The sequence below is a fragment of the Arachis ipaensis genome, chromosome B2 (genome assembly GCF_059453495.1).
Source record: "Arachis ipaensis isolate K30076 ecotype BB chromosome B2, ASM5945349v1, whole genome shotgun sequence".
NCBI lineage: Eukaryota > Viridiplantae > Streptophyta > Magnoliopsida > Fabales > Fabaceae > Arachis > Arachis ipaensis.
The window spans coordinates 88,604,190-88,625,413 of NC_142437.1; the positions used below are offsets into that span (position 1 = coordinate 88,604,190).

The 21,224-nt window shown below is 39.5% G+C and overlaps 1 protein-coding gene and 2 non-coding genes across 3 annotated transcripts in view; all 3 read left to right on the forward strand.

The window, feature by feature from the left end:
- LOC148574755 (uncharacterized) overlaps positions 1 to 21,224 on the forward strand; it is a 43,985-nt gene that overhangs the window by 16,274 nt on the left and 6,487 nt on the right. The gene's annotated exons all lie outside the window — the stretch shown is intronic.
- On the forward strand, positions 51 to 158 carry LOC148574756 (small nucleolar RNA R71). Its single transcript, XR_015906105.1, has one exon. It is a non-coding gene; the product is annotated as a small nucleolar RNA R71 (small nucleolar RNA).
- On the forward strand, positions 18,322 to 18,429 carry LOC148574757 (small nucleolar RNA R71). Its single transcript, XR_015906606.1, has one exon. It is a non-coding gene; the product is annotated as a small nucleolar RNA R71 (small nucleolar RNA).

The following is a 21,224-nucleotide window of genomic DNA, read 5'->3' on the forward strand; positions in this document are numbered from 1 at the left end:
GATAACTCAGATAAACCATCATAGAATATATCCAGGATGGTCCATTCTGAAAGCATGTTAGAAGGACACTTTTTGGTCAACTGTTTGTATCTTTCCCAAGCTTCATAGAGGGATTCACCTTCTTTCTATCTGAAGGTTTGAACATCAGCTCTAAGCTTGCTCAGCTTTTGAGGAGGAAAGTACTTGGCTAAGAAAGCCGTGACCAGCTTATCCCAAGAGTTCAGGCTGTCTTTAGGTTGAGAATACAACCATAATCTAGCTCTGTCTCTTATAGCAAAAGGGAAAAGCATGAGCCTGTAGACTTCAGGATCTACTCCATTAGTCTTAACAGTATCACATATCTGCAAGAATTCAGTTAAGAACTGAAAAGGATCTTCAGATGGAAGTCCATGAAACTTGCAGTTCTGCTGCATCAGAGAAACTAATTGAGGTTTCAGCTCAAAGTTGTTTGCTCCAATGGCAGGAATGGAGATGCTTCTTCCATGCAAATTGGAATTAGGTGCAGTAAAGTCACCAAGCATTCTCCTTGCATTGTTGTTGGGTTCGGCTGCCATCTCCTTTACTTGTTCGAAATTTTCAATCAAGTTGTCTCTGGATTGTTGTAATTTAGCTTCTCTTAATTTTCTCTTCAGAGTCCTTTCAGGTTCTGGATCAGCTTCAACAAGAATGCCTTTTTCTCTGTCCCTGCTCATAAGAAAGAGGAGAGAAAAAGAAAAGAAGAGGAATCCTCTATGTCACAGTAAAGAGGTTCCTTATTGTTAGTAGAAAAGAAGAAGAAATTCGAACACAGATAGAGGAGGGGGTTCGAATTTGGTGATGATGTGAGGAAGAGATGTTAGTAGATGAATAAATAAATAGAAGAAGATGAGAGGGGGAAGTGAATTTTCGAAAACAATTTTTGAAAAAGAGTTAGTGATTTTTGAAAATAGTTTTTGAAAAAGGTTAGTATTTTTTTCAAAATTTTTTTATATAAAAAATAAAAATAATTAGTTAATAAAAAAGAAATTTTTGAAAAAGAGGGAAGATATTTTCGAAAATTAGAGAGAGAGAGTTAGTTAGGTAGTTTTGAAAAAGTTAAGAAACAAACAAAAAGTTAGTTAGTTAGTTGAAACAAATTTGAAAAGATTAGAAGTTGGGAAGTTAGAGAAGATATTTTGAAATCAAATTTTGAAAAAGATAAGATAAGAAGATATTTTTTTGAAAAGATATGATAGAAATTAGTTTTTGAAAAAGATTTGATTTTTAAAATCACAATTAATGACTTGATTCATAAGAAATCACAAGATATGATTCTAGAACTTAAAGTTTGAATCTTTCTTAACAAGCAAGTAACAAACTTCAAATTTTTGAATAAAAACATTAATTGATTATGTTATTTTCGAAAATTTGATATAAAAATAAGAAAAAGATTTTTGAAAAATATTTTTAGAATTTTCGAAAATAACTAAGAAATTTGAAAAAGATTTGATTTTTGAAAAAGATTTTGAAAAAGATAAGATTTTCAAATTGAAAATTTGATTTGACTCATAAGAAACAACTTGATTTTAAAAATTTTTGAAAAAGTCAACTCAAATTTTCGAATTTGATGAGAGAAAAAGGAAAAGATATTTTTTTAATTTTTGAATTTTTATGATGCAAGGGAAAAACAAGAAAAAATGATGCAATGCATGAAATTTTTAGATCAAACAATGAATGCATGCATGAATGATATGAGTGTCAGGATGAACACCAAGAACACTTTGAATGTCAAGATGAACATCAAGAACATATTTTTTAAAAATTTTTAATGCAAAGAAAACATGCAAGACACCAAACTTAGAATTCTTTAATGCTTACGCACTAAGAATTCAAGAATGCATATGATAAACATGAAAAGACACAAAACAAAAAATCATCAAGATCAAACAAGAAGACTTACCAAGAACAACTTGAAGATCATGAAGAACACTATTAATGCATGATATTTTCGAAAAATGCAAGATGCATATGCAATTGACACCAAACTTATGATATGACTCAAGACTCAAACAAGAAACATGAAATATTTTTGATTTTTATGATTTTCTAATTTTTTTGGATTTTTTTCGAAAAATTAATTGAAAAAAGAAAAATAAAGATTCCAAAATTTTTAATATGAATTCCAGGAATCTTGCATTCTTAGTCTAAAGCTTCAGTCCAGGAATTAGACATGGCTCACTAGCCAGCCAAGCTTTCAAAGAAAGCTCCAGTCCAAAACACTAGACATGGCCAATGGCCAGCCAAGCTTCAGCATTTTAACATCAGAGTATATTGATCTTGATAACAAATTGCTGCTCATCATTTATCAAGTATGTAACTTACCTCTGATGGTTTGGAAGCCTCAGTCCAAAAGAATTTAGACATGGCTTTACAGCCAGCCAGGCTTCACATGCTTCATAAAACACTAGAATTCATTCTTAAAAATCTTGAATAAAATTTTTGAAAACATTTTTATTTTAATTTTTTTTTTCGAAAACAGATGAGAGATCTTTGAAAATATTTTTGAAAGATTTTTTTTTTTTTGAAAACAAAACGAAAAGAAAATTACCTAATCTGAGCAACAAGATGAGCCGTCAGTTGTCCAAACTCAAACAATCCCCGGCAACGGCGCCAAAAACTTGGTGCACGAAATTGTGATGTCCAGGCTCAAACAATCCCTGGCAACGTGAGCAACTTGGTGCTCTGATCTCAATACATAATTGTCACAACTTCGATACAACTAACCAGCAAGTGCACTGGGTCGTCCAAGTAATACCTTACGTGAGTAAGGGTCGAATCCCACGGAGATTGTTGGTATGAAGCAAGCTATGGTCACCTTGTAAATCTCAGTCAGGCGGATATAAAATAATTATGGAGTTTTCAAATTTAATATAATAAATAGAATAGGGATAGAGATACTTATGTAAATCATTGGTAGGAATTTCAGATAAGCGAATGGAGATGCTTTTCGTTCCTCTGAACCTCTGCTTTCCTGCTATCTTCATCCAATCAGTCTTACTCCTTTCCATGGCTGGCTTTATGTGATACATCACCACTGTCAATGGCTACTTTCGGTCATCACTCGGGAAAATGATCCAATGCCCTGTCACGGCACGGCTAATCGTCTGGAGGCATCACCCTTGCCAATGGCTTCATCTTATCCTCTCAGTGAATAATATGCTCACGCACCCTGTCACGGCACGGCTATTCATCTGTCGGTTCTCGATCATGCTGGAATAGGATTTACTATCCTTTTGCGTCTGTCACTAACGCCCTGCAATCGCGAGTTCGGAGCTCGTCACAGTCATTCAATCATTGAATCCTACTCGGAATACCACAGACAAGGTTTAGACCTTCCGGATTCTCTTGAATGCCGCCATCATTCTAGCTTACGCCACGAAGATTCTGGTTAGGAGATCTAAGAGATATTCATTCTAGCTTAATTCATGTAGAACAGAAGTGTTTGTCAGGCACGCGTTCATAAGGGAGAAGGATGATGAGCGTCACACATAATCATCACCTTCATCACGTTCTTGGGTGCGAATGGATATCTTAGAAGAGAAATAAGAAGAATTGAATAGAAAACAGTAGTACTTTGCATTAATCTTTGAGGAACAACAGAGCTCCACACCTTAATCTATGGAGTGTAGAAACTCTACCGTGAAAATACATAAGTGAAAGGTCCAGGCATGGCCAACCCCCTAAAACGTGATCAAAGGATCATAAGGTAATCCAAAGATGCCTAATACAATAGTAAGGGTGAGAAGTAATCGTCTTAAGGGTGTAGCGGAAGCATCCCCTTCCAAGACAAGCTTAACCAAGGCGCTTGGGGACATGACCACTATCCTTACACAGATACAAAAAGATCAAAAAGCATTCTACTCCATCCAAGACATCCAAGCTCCACCCCAAGTTGCTCAACTTGAAGGCCCTCCTAGAATTTATAGTTTGTGCTCTAGCACCACACATTACACCGATTAATGTCATCAAATTCAAGAGGAGTATGCCCTTGCCATGGTCAATGTGAACTACAACAATCGTCCACCCTATCCCTCTCAAGGACAAAACAATTACTCTCATGGTAATAATCAAAATCAAAGGTGGAGGGATAATGCACAAGGGAGCAATCAAAACCAAATATGGAGCAACTCTTCTTCTCACTACAACAACAACCAATCTTCATCCCAATACCACCATAACAACAACAACCACCAAGCCAACCAAAATCATCACAACCAAAACCAAAACAACTAAACCAAATACCAAGCACCACATCATAAACAACAATCCAACCAAGCCTCTTCATCTTCCAATAATCAAGTTGATGAGCTTAGAGCTACCATGGAGAAACAAGAGGAGAACAATAAGGCTCAATTCAATACCTTGAGTGCACAATATGGTAACATGAGTGCTCAACTAGCCAATCTCACTGACATAATTTCGAAGTTGTCCTTGTCCTCCTCCAACAACAACACCAACCAATTCTCAAGCTCTTCTAATCTTCCATCCCAACCTCTTCCAAACCCCAAGGGCGGTCTCAACGCCATCACTCTACGGTCGGGAACTACATTGGAGGAGATACCTCCTAGGGTCATGGAAAACATTCATGAGGAAGAAGTGGTTGTTGAAGCTTCACATGAAGAAGAGGAGGTAGACAAAAGGCATGAGGAAGAAGGAGTAAGCCTTAAGGAACCTAAGAGGAAAGCTATAGTGGATGAGTCCATTCCTATCCCATTCCCTTCCATGGTGAAGAAGGCAAAGAAGACTCCAGAGTTTGATTTAAATATGCTTCAAGTGTTCAAGAAGGTGGAGGTCACCATCCCACTTCTTGACGCCATCCAACAAATTCCAAAGTATGCAAAATTCTTGAAGGACTTGTGTACACACAAGGATAGGATAGGTGAGTTGGAGACATTATCCTTGGATAATTCTATTTCTTCCTTAATGAAGCCTAATCCTGAGAAGTATAGCGATCCTGGACCTTGTTTGGTGTCTTGTAGTATTGGTGGAATTGCTTTTCATGATGATCTAGGGGCTTGCGTAAGCATCATGCCCTTATCTATCTTTGTGCGGTTAAATTTGGCTCCATTAAAGAGGTCGACGGCAAAATTTGCCTTAGCCAACAAGAGCGTAATTACCGTTGTGGGAATAGCAGAGGATGTACTTGTGGCGATCAAGGACTTGGTATTTTCAATTGACTTTTACATCCTTGAAATGCCTCCAATAGAGAATAGAAGCTCCTCCTCCGTTCTACTTGGTAGACCCTTCCTTAAGACCTCTAAATTCAAGCTAGATGCCTTCACCGGTACATATTTCTTTGAGGTCGGAGACAAGACTATCAAGTTTAATTTGGAAGAAGCCATGAAGCACCCTCCCGAAGAGCATTCCATTCTCCGGTGTGATGTAATCGATGAAGTGGTATCGGAAGTGAGAAAAGAAGACCACAACAAGTTGTGCTACCTTATTGTTGAAGAGACGGATTACCAAGAAGGTGAACAAGAGGAAGTTGTTGAGAATGAACTCCGTGAGCTTGATGAAAAGGAACCTCATCTTGAGGCAAAGAGTGAACTGAAGCCTCTTCCATCTCATTTGAAATATGCTTTCTTAGAGGACAACCAAAGGTTTTCGGTCATTATTGCTAGTGAGCTTTCTAGTGAAGAAGAAGGAAAGCTCCTAGATGTTCTAAGAAAGTACAAGGAAATTGGTTGGAGCTTAGCTGATATTGTGGGGATTGACCCCCACAAGTGCATGCATCGTATCTTTCTCCAAGAGGGAGCTCGGCCGGTTAGGCAACCACAAAGAAGGCTCAACCCAACCATCATTGATATGGTAAAGAAGGAGGTCACTAGGCTACTTGACGCAGGTATCATATACCCAATTTCTGATAGTGAGTGGGTGAGCCCGGTCTAGGTTGTTCCCAAAAAATCGGGCATCATTGCGGTAAGAAAGGATGATGGTAAAGTGGTCACCAAGAGAGTACAAAATGCTTGGCAAGTGTGTATCGATTATCGAAGGTTGAATGCCGTTACAAGGAAGGACCACTACCCTTTGCTCTTTATCGATTAGATGTTGGACCGGTTGGCGGGTAAATCCCATTATTGCTTTCTTGATGAATTCACTGGTTACTTCCAGATTCACATTGCTCATGAAGATCAGGAAAAGACCACATTCACTTGCCCTTTTGGCACCTTTGCTTACAAAAGGATGCCATTTGGACTATGCAATGCACCTGCTACTTTTCAGCGGTGTATGATGGTGCACGAAATTGTGATGTCCAGGCTCAAACAATCCCTGGCAACGTGAGCAACTTGGTGCTCTGATCTCAATACATAATTGTCACAACTTCGATACAACTAACCAGCAAGTGCACTGGGTCGTCCAAGTAATACCTTACGTGAGTAAGGGTCGAATCCCACGGAGATTGTTGGTATGAAGCAAGCTATGGTCACCTTGTAAATCTCAGTCAGGCGGATATAAAATAATTATGGAGTTTTCGAATTTAATATAATAAATAGAATAGGGATAGAGATACTTATGTAAATCATTGGTAGGAATTTCAGATAAGCGAATAGAGATGCTTTTCGTTCCTCTGAACCTCTGCTTTCCTGCTATCTTCATCCAATCAGTCTTACTCCTTTCCATGGCTGGCTTTATGTGATACATCACCACTGTCAATGGCTACTTTCGGTCATCTCTCGGGAAAATGATCCAATGCCCTGTCACGGCACGGCTAATCGTCTGGAGGCATCACCCTTGCCAATGGCTTCATCTTATCCTCTCAGTGAATAATATGCTCACGCACCCTGTCACGGCACGGCTATTCATCTGTCGGTTCTCGATCATGCTGGAATAGGATTTACTATCCTTTTGCGTCTGTCACTAACGCCCTGCAATCGCGAGTTCGGAGCTCGTCACAGTCATTCAATCATTGAATCCTACTCGGAATACCACAGACAAGGTTTAGACCTTCCGGATTCTCTTGAATGCCGCCATCATTCTAGCTTACGCCACGAAGATTCTGGTTAGGAGATCTAAGAGATATTCATTCTAGCTTAATTCATGTAGAACAGAAGTGTTTGTCAGGCACGCGTTCATAAGGGAGAAGGATGATGAGCGTCACACATAATCATCACCTTCATCACGTTCTTGGGTGCGAATGGATATCTTAGAAGAGAAATAAGAAGAATTGAATAGAAAACAGTAGTACTTTGCATTAATCTTTGAGGAACAGCAGAGCTCCACACCTTAATCTATGGAGTGTAGAAACTCTACCGTGAAAATACATAAGTGAAAGGTCCAGGCATGGCCAACCCCCTAAAACGTGATCAAAGGATCATAAGGTAATCCAAAGATGCCTAATACAATAGTAAAAGGTCCTATTTATAATAAACTAGCTACTAGGGTTTACATGAGTAAGTAATTGATGCATAAATCCACTTCTGGGGCCCACTTGGTGTGTGTTTGGGCTGAGCTTAAGTGTTCCACGTGCAGAGGCCATTTGTGGAGTTGAACGCCAGGTTTTGATCCATTTCTGGCGTTCAACTCTGGTTTTGGATCCTTTTCTGACGCTGGACGCCAGATTAGGGCAGAGAGCTGGCGTTGAACGCCAGTTTACGTTGTCTATTCTTGGCCAAAGTATAGACTATTATATATTGCTAGAAATCCCTAGATGTCTACTTTCCAAAGCAATTGGAAGCACGCCATTTCAAGTTCTGTAGCTATAGAAAATCCACTTTGAGTGCAGGGAGGTCAGAATCCAACAGCATCAGCAGTCCTTCTTCAACCTCTGAATCTGATTTTTGCTCAAGTCCCTCAATTTCAGCCAGAAAATACCTGAAATCACAAAAAAACACACAAACTCATAGTAAAGTCCAGAAATGTGAATTTAACATAAAAACTAATGAAAACATCCCTAAAAGTAACTAGATCCTACTAAAAACATACTAAAAACAATGCCAAAAAGCGTATAAATTATCCGCTCATCATATGACAAGTGTCTTTTCTGATCTGATGGAGAGTTATCTGGAAGTCTTTATGGATGACTTCAGTGTTTATGGAACTTCATTTGATTGTTGCTTAGAGAACTTGGCCAAGGTCTTAGCTAGATGTGTTGACACTAACCTTGTCTTGAATTTTGAAAAATGTCACTTCATGGTACGATAAGGTATAGTGTTAGGGCATGTAGTATCTAATGAAGGCATTTATGTAGATCCGGCCAAGATCGATGTTATCACCACTTTACCTCACCCCTCATCTGTGAGGGAGGTCCGCTCGTTTTTGGGACATGCAGGATTTTACAGGTGCTTTATTGAGGATTTTAGCAAGATTGCTTTGCCATTGTCGTGCCTACTCCAAAAAGATGTGGACTTTGAGTTTGACAGTGCATGTGTGAGTGCATTTGAAGAGCTAAGGAGAGTTCTTACCACAGCACCGATTGTGCGAGGCCCCAACTAGACGCAGCCATTCGAGATAATGTGTGATGCGTCAAACCATGCTGTAGGCGCCGCGCTCGCACAGCGCGATGGTAAACTCCCTTATGTCATTGCTTACTCTTCTAAAACATTGGATGCAGCACAATCCAACTATACCACTACAGAAAAGGAACTCCTCGCTATTGTTCATGCTTTAGATAAATTCAGATCTTATTTGCTAGGGTCCAAGATAGTGGTATACACGGATCATGCAGCTTTAAGGTACTTATTGACAAAGAATGAGTCGAAACCTAGACTCATACGTTGGATATTGCTTTTGCAAGAATTCGACATTGAGATTAGGGATTGGAGTGGGTCTCAAAATCTGGTTGCGAATCATTTAAGCCGCCTTGAAAATTTAAAATTTGACCCATTTTCGATCAATGATTCATTCCCATTGGATAGTTTGCATGCTGTGTCAGATAGCTTTCCTTGGTTTGCACCAATGGAGAACTACTTGGTTGCAAAAATCTTCCCTCCTAACTTTTCTAAAAACCAAAGGGACAAGTTGAGGAGTGATTCCAAATACTACATTTGGGATGACCCCCACTTGTGGAAGAGGGGAGTGAATCAAATAATTCGAAGATGTGTCCCGGAATCTGAAATCCAACACATTATTGAAGCTTGCCATTCGTCCGAATGTGGCGGCCACTTTGGCCCACAACGAATAGCTAAAAAGGTGTTGGATTGTGGATTCTAGTGGCCAACCTTATTCAAGGATGCTAACCGGTTCTGTGTGTCGTGCCACCAATGCCAGAAGTCGGGAAATACGTCCCAAAGGGATGAGATGCCTCAGCAGCCTATGTTATTCTGTGAGATATTTGATGTATGGGGCATTGACTTTATGGGACCGTTTCCCAGCTCAAGTGGATATCTATATATTCTGTTAGCGGTTGACTACGTGTCAAAGTGAGGAGAAGCAATACCTACCCGCCTAGATGACGCCAATACCGCCATTTCTTTTATTAGAAATAACATTGTATGCTGTTATGGGTCGTCACGAGCAATCGTGAGCGACCAAGGACCCCACTTTTGTAACAGAAAAGTAGAGACACTGCTCAAGCGCTATGGGTATTGTATAAGGTTGCCACTGCTTATCACCCACAAACCAACGAACAAGCGAAAGTGTCCAACCGAGAGATTAAGAGAATTTTAGAGAAAGTGGTGAATCCACAGAGAAAGGATTGGAGCTTCTGGTTGGAAGATGCACTATGGGCGTATAGGACGGCCTACAAGACTCGTTGGGGATGAGTCCCTTCCGGATCATCTATGGTAAGGCATGCCACCTTCCGGTGGAGATTGAGCATAAAGCTTATTGGGTGGTGAAGCAGTGTAACATGGATTTCACCAAGGCGGGTGTGGCTAGAAAATTGCAACTAGAGGAGCTTGAATGTCTGAGGATGGAGGCATATGAGAATGCCTGGATCTACAAGGAAAAGACTAAAGCCTTTCATGATCACCATATCTGAAGGAAGGATTTTCAAGAAGGTGATGAGGTTCTCCTCTACAACTCAGGCTTCGATTCATGCCTGGCAAGCTCCGTTCTAGATGGGAAGGACCATTCAAGGTGAAAGAGATAAAGCACTATGGAGTGGTGGAATTGTTTTCCCTCAAAGCGACACAACTTTCAAAGTGAATGGACATAGAGTGAAGAAGTATCATGGCTACAAGTCACCAAGAGAAGTGGAAGTGCTCCTACTTGAGGATGCACCAAAAGGAGAGGAAGCTTAAGTGAATGACCGTCCAACTTAAGGACGTTAAAGAAAAGTGCTTGGTTGGAGGCACCCCACCGTGGTAAGATCTTCCTTGTGTATACCTTCTTGCTTCTAGCTTTAGATTCTTGTGAATTTTGAGATTTCTTGATGTTGTTGATTGCTTAGGAATCTTAGTTTTGTTGATCTTGTTGAATTACTAGGATGTTCATATAGATTTCATTACTCTTGGCATGAATGAATTGTTGAAGTTTAAGAAAATGCTTTGCTTTGAATGGTGCATGAATTTGTGATGTTTCTTGACTATCTAGCTTAAACACCTGCCAAGAATGTGTTAGAATAGCCCTTTCTATGTTGTTTAAAAAAAAAGGGAGGGGGGGGGAAGGAGGCATCCGCACGCAAGCGTGCTGTGCGCGCGCGCCGGTGGTGCATCTCACACTCCTGGTACAAAAATGTGAGAGTTGTGCCCACTTCGTGCCAGGCATCCATGTGCAAGCGTGCGTGACGCCTGCGCGCCCTTTGCAAATTCGCCATCGACGCGCAAGCGCACTTGCGCACGCGCGTCGGTTGTGTATTCTGAACTCTCTGGTACAAAAACCAGAGAGTTGTGCCAAACTTGTGCCTATTCTGTGCCTGCGACCTGGCGCGCAAGCGTACTTGACGCATCCCCACCGGTTGCCAACTTCATCAGGCACGCGTCCACGCATTGTGCCCGTCCGCGTCGCCTGTGCTGCATGCCAACTCTGGTACAAAAACCAGAGAGTTGGGCCTACTTCGTGCCAACTCTGTGCCAGAAGCACCGCTGCCCTTCACGCGTACGCGTCCCTCACCTAACTCTCATCGATGTGCAAGCGCACCGTGCGCACGCGCGTCGATTGCGCGACCCAGTTTTAAAACTGGTGCGCCCTCCTTCGTTCCTTTTTCTCACCTCTTTTCTACTTCTCTTTCTTCTTTCTTCCATCACCTCTTCTCTCTTCTTCTTCTTCCATACTCCACTCACCGGCGATCACCACCACCCCCGGTGGCACTACACCTCTGCTCTCTCTTTCTCATTTTTTCACAAAAGAAAACTCCACCTTGTTCTTTTACACCTCTCAAGGTTCTACTTCTTCTACATCTCACCTCTTGCTCTCTTTTCATAATCTCTTCTTTTAGTTACATGTTTCTTTTTGTTGATTCTCTTATTTTCTCTTTTAGATGCATAATTATACTACTTGCTTTTTGCTTGTTTATCTTTTTCTTTTTCTTGCTTTTTCATGGATGTTGGACTTGAGTTTTTAATTTGCTTTGATAGATCTTCTTGTTATCTTTCATTATCGTTGTAAGTAGGTGATGTTGTGATGATGATTGATATTTTATTTTGGGGCTCTAATTGATTGAATATCTCATATTCGCTCATTGTTTGATAACTGCACGCCAAGTGTTCGAGGAAATGCACGAATACCATTTTGGGTTATTTTGGTTATACACATTCAATTTGGTGCTTCCTCCTCATTCACTTGCTCTATTCTAAGTGCATTGAGTTCACTTTGCTTTATGCTTGCCAATGAGATACTCATTAAACATGACTTATTCTTTGTTATGGATGCTTGAGATTACTCTTCTCATGCCACATTGCATGCTTTACTCACTCTTGCATCACATGCTAAGTGTTGTGACCCACGCCTCCGTAATTATTCTGTTGCACAATTTCTTTTGGGTACTACTTCTCACTTGCATGTTGTTTTCTTTGAAATGATTCTTTGGGTTTCATGTTTCCCCTTTTCCCTTCCTTTTCAGGATGGCCACCAAGAAAGGCAAGGAGAAAGCCCCAAGAAAACCGGCAACAAAGAGGGCACCCCAAAAGTCAACCTCCAAGGCGCACCCTACACTAGGAGCCAACCCCCTATCTAAGAAGGCGAAGGCATCCGCTCCTATTAATGAAAAAGAGAAGAGCAAACCGGCAAAGGATTCTTCAAGGTTCCCCAACAGCTTCTGTGAACTTGTGTTCCCCGCCATGGTTGAAAGGAACTATCATGCCGAGCATCTACTCGCCCCGCCAGACAAGGTTGCTCATTGTATCTTGCTCCGCATTGAGTGGCGAGGATGGGAGTTTCTTCTGAGAAAACCACAAGAGGTCAACCTCTCGTGGGTGGTACAGTTCTACACTAACTACCATCTCCCCTCTCTTCAATCAGTATACGTGCGCCAGAAGCAAGTCCCAGTTTCAAAAGAGGCTATTCAGCAAGTGCTTAATGTCCTACCGGTACCAAGAGAAATAGATGACTACCAAAAGGTCTTACGTCAGTGGAATGAGTTTAGGTTTGATTGGGACTCGATTCTTCGAGTAATTGCTGAACCAGAGTCATTTTGGACCCAAGGTCGACTCCGGATGCGACCCAAGTGCATTGACGCACGTTCCCTCACTGTGGAAGCTAGAGCTTGGGCCCAAATCCTATCCCACTATGTGCTACCTAGCACCCACAAGTCATCCTTCACGGAGGATCTCGCCTTGCTTGTCTGGTGTGTTCTCACGGAGAGACCGGTGAACATTCCACTTCTTATCAAGCAAGCGATGGGTCAAGTCCACGCCCAGGGTAATTTGCCACTTCCAGCATTGGTGTCTGATTTAGTCGCTACTGTGGGTATTTGGTGCACGAAATTGTGATCTCAGACAACAGCGCCAAAAACTCTGTACGCACGTCTTAATAAATCGTTTTTCATTCACAATTTCGATACAACTAACCAGCAAGTGCACTGGGTCGTCCAAGTAATAAAACCTTACATGAGTAAGGGTCGATCCCACGGAGATTGTTGGTATGAAGCAAGCTATGGTCATCTTGTAAATCTCAGTCAGGCGGATAATAATTGATTATGGAGTTTTCGAAAATAAATAATAAATAGACAGAAAATAAAGATAGAAATACTTATGTATATCATTGGTGAGAATTTCAGATAAGAGTATGGAGATGCGTTCATTCCTCTGAACTTCTGCTTTCCTGCTGTCTTCATCCAATCAATCTTACTCCTTTCCATGGCTGGCTTTATGTAAGGACATCACCATTGTCAATGGCTACTTTTCATCCTCTCTGTGAAAATGGTCCGATGCACTGTCAATGCATGGCTAATCATCTGGAGGCATCACCGTGGTCAATGGCTGCATCCCATCCTCAGGTGAAAATGGTCCAAATGCTCTGTCACGGCACGGCTAATCATCTGAGGTTCTCGATCATACTGGAATAGGATTCACCCTCCTTTTGCGTCTGTCACTACGCCCAGCACTCGCGAGTTTGAAGTTCGTCACAGTCATTCAATCCCAGAATCCTACTCGGAATACCACAGACAAGGTTTAGACTTTTCGGATTCTCATGAATGCCGCCATCAATCTAGCTTATACCACGAAGATTCTGATTAAGAGATCCAAGAGATAATCATCCAATCTAAGGTGGAACGGAAGTGGTTGTCAGGCACGCGTTCGTGGGGGAATGATGATGATTGTCACGTTCATCACATTCATGTTAAAGTGCGAATGAATATCTTAGAAGCAGAATAAGTTGAATTGAATAGAAAAACAGTAGTACTTTGCATTAATTCATGAGGAACAGCAGAGCTCCACACCTTAATCTATGGAGTGTAGAAACTCTACCGTTAAAAATACATAAGTGAAAGGTTCAGGCATGACCGAATGGCCAGCCCCCATGATCTAAGAACCAGACGTCCCAAGATCCTAAGATGATCCGAAGATGTCAAATACAATAGTAAAAAGTCCTATTTATACTAAACTAGTTACTAGGGTTTACAGAAGTAAGTAATTGATGCATAAATCCACTTCCGGGGCCCACTTGGTGTGTGCTTGGACTGAGCTTGAATGTTGCACGTGCAGAGGCTTCTTCTAGAGTTGAATGCCAAGTTGTAACATGTTTTTGGCACTCAACTCTGGTTCGTGACGTGTTTCTGGCGTTTAACTCCAGACTGCAGCGTAGAATTGGCGTTCAACGCCCTTTTGCGTCGTCTAAACTCGGCCAAAGTATAGACTATTATATATTGCTGGAAATCCCTGGATGTCTACTTTCCAACGCAATTGGAAGCGCGCCATTTTGAGTTCTGTAGCTCCAGAAAATCCATTTTGAGTGTAGGAAGGTCAGAATCCAACAGCATCAGCAGTCCTTCTTCTACCTCTAAATCTGATTTTTGCTCAAGTCCCTCAATTTCAACCAGAAAATACCTGAAATCACAGAAAAACACACAAACTCATAGTAAAGTCCAGAAATGTGAATTTAACATAAAAACTAATAAAAACATCCCTAAAAGTAACTAGATCCTACTAAAAACATACTAAAAATAATGCCAAAAAGCGTATAAATTATCCGCTCATCACAACACCAAACTTAAATTGTTGCTTGTCCCCAAGTAACTGAAAATCAAATAGGATAAAAAGAAGAGAATATACTATAAATTCCAAACTATCAATGAAACATAGCTCCAATCAGATGAGCGGGACTTGTAGCTTTTTGCCTCTTGAATAGTTTTGGCATCTCACTTTATCCATTGAGGTTCAGAATGATTAGCATCTATAGGAACTCAGAGTTCAGATAGTGTTATTGATTCTCCTAGTTCAGTATGTTGATTCTTGAACACAGCTACTTTATGAGTCTTGGCCGTGGCCCTAAGCACTTTGTTTTCCGGTATTACCACCGGATACATAAATGCCACAGACACATAATTGGGTGAACCTTTTCAGATTGTGACTCAGCTTTGCTAAAATCTCCAATTAGAGGTGTCCAGGGTTCTTAAGCACACTCTTCTTTTGCTTTGGACCTTGACTTTAACCGCTCAGTCTCAAGTTTTCACTTGACACCTTCACGCCACAAGCACATGGTTAGGGACAACTTGGTTTAGCCGCTTAGGCCAGGATTTTATTCCTTTAGGCCCTCCTATCCACTGATGCTCAAAGCCTTGGGATCCTTTTTATTACCCTTGCCTTTTGGTTTTAAAGGTTACTGGCTTTTTGCTCTTGCCTCTTGGTTTTAAGAGCTTTTGGCTTTTTCTGCTTGCTTTTTCTCTTTTTTTTTTCTATTTTTTTCGCCATTTTTTTTCTGCAAGCTTTGTTTTTTTACTGCTTTTTCTTGCTTCAAGAATTATTTTTATGATTTTTCAGATTATCAAATAACATGTCTCCTTGTCATCATTCTTTCAAGATCCAGCATATTTAACATTCTAAAACACCAACTTCAAAAGACATATGCATTGTTCAAGCATTCATTCAGAAAACAAAAAGTATTGTCACCACATCAATATAATTAAACTAAGTTCAAGGATAAATTCGAAACTCATGTACTTCTTGTTCTTTTGAATTAAAAACATTTTTCATTTAAGAGAGGTGATGGATTCATAGGACATTCATAACTTTAAGACAAAGTTACTAAATACTAATGATCATGTAATAAGACACAAACATGGATAAGCACTTAACATAAAGAAAATGAAAAACAGAGAATTTAAGAACAAGGAATGAGTCCACCTTAGTGATGGTGGCGTTTTCTTCTTGAGGGACCAATGATGTCTTTGAGCTCTTCTATGTCTCTTCCTTGTCTCTGTTGCTTGATCCCTAGTAATTTTGGTGCTCCTATCCTTAGTTGCTCCCAATAATTGTGTGGGGGGAAATGTATCCCCTGAGGTATCTCAGGGATCTCTTGATTTGCAGTCAAATGTTCTACCACTGAGCTATAGATCCTTTAGATGAATCTCTCCATCTCCCATGACTTGGAGGTGGAAGCTTTTGTCTTCCCTTTTCTCTTCTCTCTTTTTTTTTGAGGTTTCTCTGGTCTTAGGTGCCATCAATGGTTATGAAAAAGCAAAATAAGCAATGCTTTTACCACACCAAACTTAGAATGTTGCTCGCCCTCGAGCAGGAGAAGAAAGAATAGATGAAGAAGAAGATGTGGAAGAAACTAGGATTATGAGGAGGGAAGGTGGGGATTCTGTGGGATCCACAGATCCTGAGATGATCCTGTGAGGTTCACAGATCTTTATGTGTCAAGGATTTACATCCCTGCACCAATTAGGCATGTAAAATGCCTTTGCATGCAATTCTGGCGTTTAAACACCGAACTGATGCTTGTTCTGGGCGTTCAACGCCCAGATGCAGCATATTTCTGGTGTTGAACGCCAGCTTCATGCTTGTTTTTGGCGTTCAGCGCCAGCTCCATGCTCTGTTCTGGCGTTGAACGCCAGCCAGATGCTTCTTACTGGCGTTTGAACGCCAGTGAACTCCTCCTCCAGGGTGTGCTGTTTTTTATGCTGTTTTTGATTTTTCTTCAATTTTTTCAGTTGTTTTTGTGACTCCACATGATTATGAACCTATGAAGACATATAACTAATAAAAATATAATTAGATAAATAAAAATTAGGTTGCCTCCCAACAAGTGCTTTTTTAATGTCAATAGCTTGACAGTGGGCTCTCATGGAGTCTCATAGATGTTCAGAGCATTGTTGAGACTCCCCAACACCAAACTTAGAGTTTGGATATGGGAGTTCAACGCCAAACTTAGAATTTGGTTGTGGCCTCCCAACACCAAACTTAGAGTTTGACTGTGGGGGCTCTGGTTGACTCTGTTTTGAGAGAAGCTTACTGTGCCTCTTTTCCATGTTTACAGAAGGATGTCCTTGAGTTTTAAACTCAAGGGAGTCCTCATTTAATTGAAGGACTAGTTCACCTCTGTTAACATCAATCACAGCTCTTGCTGTGGCTAGGAAGGGTCTTCCAAGGATGATGGATTCATCCTCATCCTTTCCAGTGTCTAAGATTATGAAATCAGCAGGGATGTAAAGGCCTTCAACCTTTACTAGCATGTCCTCTACTTGTCCATAAGCCTGTTTTCTGGGGTTGTCTGCCATCTCTAATGAGGTTTTAGCAGCTTGCACCTCAAAGATTCCCAGTTTTTCTATTACAGAGAGGGGCATGAGGTTTATCCCTGACCCAAGGTCACATAGAGCCTTCTCAAAGGTCATGGTGCCTATGGTACAAGGTATTAGGAACTTTCCAGGATCCTGTTTCTTCTGAGACAGTCTCAGTTGATCCAATGCATTTAGTTCATTGGTGAACAGGGGAGGTTCATCTCCCCAAGTCTCACTACCAAATAAATTGGCATTCAGCTTCATGATTGCACCAAGGAACTTGGCAACTTGCTCTTCAGTAACATCCTCATTCTTTTCAGAAGAAGAATACTCATCAGACCTCATGAAGGGTGTAAGGAGGTTTAATAAAATCTCTATGGTCTCTAGATGAGCCTCACAGTCCTTTGGTTCCTCAGAGGGAAACTCTTTATTGATCACTGGACGTCCCAGGAGGTCTTCCTCCTTGGGATTCACGTCCTCCCATTCCTCCCAGGTTCGGCCATGGTAATCAATTCAATGGCCTTGCATTCTCCTTTTGGATTCTCTTCTGTATTGCTTGGGAGAGTACTAGGAGGGGTTTCAGTGATTCTTTTACTCAGCTGGCCCACTTGTGCTTCCAAATTTCTAATGGAGGACCTTGTTTCATTCATGAAACTCACAGTGGCCTTGGACAGATCAGAGACTAATTTTGCTAAATTAGAGGTATTTTGTTCAGAGTTCTCTGTCTGTTGCTGAGAAGATGATGGAAAAGGTTTACTACTGTTAAACCTGTTTCTTCCACCATTATTAAAGCCTTGTTGAGGTTTTTGTTGATCCTTCCATGAGAAATTTGGGTGATTTCTCCATGAGGGGTTATAGGTGTTCCCATAAGGTTCACCCATATAATTTACCTCTGCTATTGCAGGGTTCTCAGGATCATAAGCTTCTTCTTCAGAAGATGCCTCTTGAGTACTGTTGGATGCAGCTTGCATTCCATTCAGACTCTGAGAAATCATATTGACTTGGTGAGTCAATATTTTGTTCTAAGCCAATATGGCATTCAGAGTATCAATTTGAAGAACTCCCTTCTTCTGAGGCGTCCCATTATTCACAGGATTCCTCTCAGAAGTGTACATGAACTGGTTGTTAGCAACCATGTCAATGAGTTCTTGAGCTTCTGCATGCATTTTCTTTAGGTGAATGGATCCACCTGCAGAGGTATCCAATGACATCTTAGCTAATTCAGACAGACCATCATAGAATATGTCCAGGATAGTCCATTCTGAAAGCATGTCAGAAGGACACTTTTTGGTCAGTTCTTTGTATCTCTCCCAAGCTTCATAGAGGGATTCACCTTCTTTCTGTTTGAAGGTTTGAACATCCACTCTAAGCTTACTAAGCTTTTGAGGAGGAAAGAACTTGACTAAGAAAGCCGTGACCAGCTTATCCCAAGAGTTCAGGCTATCCTTAGGTTGAGAGTCCAACCAGATTCTAGCTCTGTCTCTTACAGCAAATGGGAAAAGCATGAGCCTGTAGACTTCAGGATCTACTCCATTAGTCTTAACAGTATCACATATCTGCAAGAATTCAGTTAAGAACTGAAAAGGATCTTCAGATGGAAGTCCATGAAACTTGCAGTTTTGTTGCATCAGAGAAACTAGTTGAGGCTTAAGCTCAAAATTGTTTGCTCCAATGGTAGGGATGGAGATGCTTCTTCCATGTAAATTGGAGTTAGGTGCAGTAAAGTCACCAAGCATCCTCCTTGCATTATTATTATTTTCGGCTGCCATCTCCTCTTCCTGTTCGAAAATTTCTGTAAGGTTATCTCTGGATTGTTGTAATTTAGCTTCTCTTAGTTTTCTCTTCAGAGTCCTTTCAGCTGGATCTACTTTAACAAGAATGTTCTTGTCCTTGCTCCTGCTCATATGAAAAAGGAGGGAACAGAAAAATAATAATAGGGATCCTTTTTGCCCAGGTATAGAGGTTCCCTTAGGTGAGTGGAAGAAAAGAAGAGTAGAAGAAAAGAAGAAGAGAAAATCTGAACTCAGAGATAGAGAGGGGGTTCGGATTTTTGGTGAATGAGGAAGAGATGTTAGTAAATAAATAAATAAATAGAAGAAGATGAGAGGGGGAAGTTTTCGAAAATAATTTTTGAAAAAGAGTTAATGATTTTCGAAAATTAGGAATGAAATAAAATTAAAATTAAAAATTAAACAATTAATTAAATAAAAAGAATTTTTGAAAAAGAGGGAAGAGATTTTCGAAAATTAGAGAGGGGGAGTTAGTTAGGTAGTTTTTAAAAAGATAAGAAACAAACAAAAAGTTAGTTAGTTAGTTGAAACAAATTTTGAAAATCAATTTTGTAAAGATAAGAAGTTAGAAAAGATATTTTTAAAATCAAATTTTTGAAAAAGATAAGATAAAAAGATATTTTTGAAAAGATATAATTGAAATTAGTTTTGAAAAAGATTTGAGTTTTAAAATCACAATTAATGACTTGATTCATAAGAAATCACAAGATATGATTCTAGAACTTAAAGTTTGAATCTTTCTTAACAAGCAAGTAACAAACTTGAAATTTTTGAATCAAAACATTAATTGTTGATGATATTTTCGAAAATTATGAGATAAAATTAAGAAAAAGATTTTTGAAAAATATTTTTAAAATTTTCGAAAATAAATAAGAAAAATGAAAAAGATATGATTTTTGAAAAAGATTTTGAAAAAGATAAAATTTTTAAATTGAAAATTTGATTTGACTCATAAGAAACAACTAGATTTTAAAAATTTTGAAAGAGTCAACTCAAATTTTCGAATTTATGAGAGAAAAGAGGGAAAGATATTTTTTTTATTTTTGAATTTTTATGATGAGAGAGAAAAACAACAAAAATACTCAATGCATGAAAATTTTTGGATCAAAATAATGAATACATGCAAGAATGCTATGAATGTCAAGATGAACACCAAGATCACTTTGAATGTCAAGATGAACACCAAGAACTTATTTTTGAAAAATTTTTGATGCAAAGAAAACATGCAAGACACCAAACTTAGAAATCTTTAATGCTTAGGCACTAAGAATTCAAGAATGCATATGAAAAATACCATACAACACAAAATAATATAATATGAAGATCAATCAAGAAGGTTTACCAAGAACAACTTGAAGATCATGATGAATGCAATGCATGAATGCAATTTTCGAAAAATGCAAGATGAGTATGCAATTGACACCAAACTTAAAAATTGACTCAAGACTCAAACAAGAAACACAAAATAATTTTGATTTTTATGATTTTATGATTTTTTTTTCTTTGGATTTTTGTAAATTTTTTTTTTCGAAAAACATCTAGGAAAAAAAAATATTTCAAAGTTTTTAATATGAATTCCAGGAATCTTGTGCTCTTAGTCTAAAGCTCCAATCTGAGGGTAAGACATGGCTTAATAGCCAGCCAGCTTTAGGATATAAATCAGGCATGCAACAGCTGATATTCAAATTAACTTACCTCTATGCTGATGGTTGGAAGCCCCTATCCAAAAGAGTTAGACATGGCTTTACGGCCAGCCAGGCTCCAACATTTTTCATGAAACTCTAGAATTCATTCTTAAAAATTCTGAAATAATTTTCGAAAATAGATGAGAAATTTTTGAAAGATTTTTTTTTTGAAAAATTTTTGAAAACTTTTTAAAAATAAAATAAGAAGAAAATTACCCAATCTGAGCAACACGATGAACCGTCAGTTGTCCAAACTCAAACAATCCCCGGCAACGGCGCCAAAAACTTGGTGCACGAAATTATGATCTCAGGCAACAGCGCCAAAAACTCTGTACGCACGTCTTAATAAATCGTTTTTCATTCACAACTTCGATACAACTAACCAGCAAGTGCACTGGGTCGTCCAAGTAATAAAACCTTACATGAGTAAGGGTCGATCCTACGGAGATTGTTGGTTTGAAGCAAGCTATGGTCATCTTGTAAATCTCAGTCAGGCGGATAATAATTGATTATGGAGTTTTCGAAAATAAATAATAAATAGACAGAAAATAAAGATAGAAATACTTATGTATATCATTGGTGAGAATTTCAGATAAGTGTATGGAGATGCATTCATTCCTCTGAACTTCTGCTTTCCTGCTGTCTTCATCCAATCAATCTTACTCCTTTCCATGGCTGGCTTTATGTAAGGAC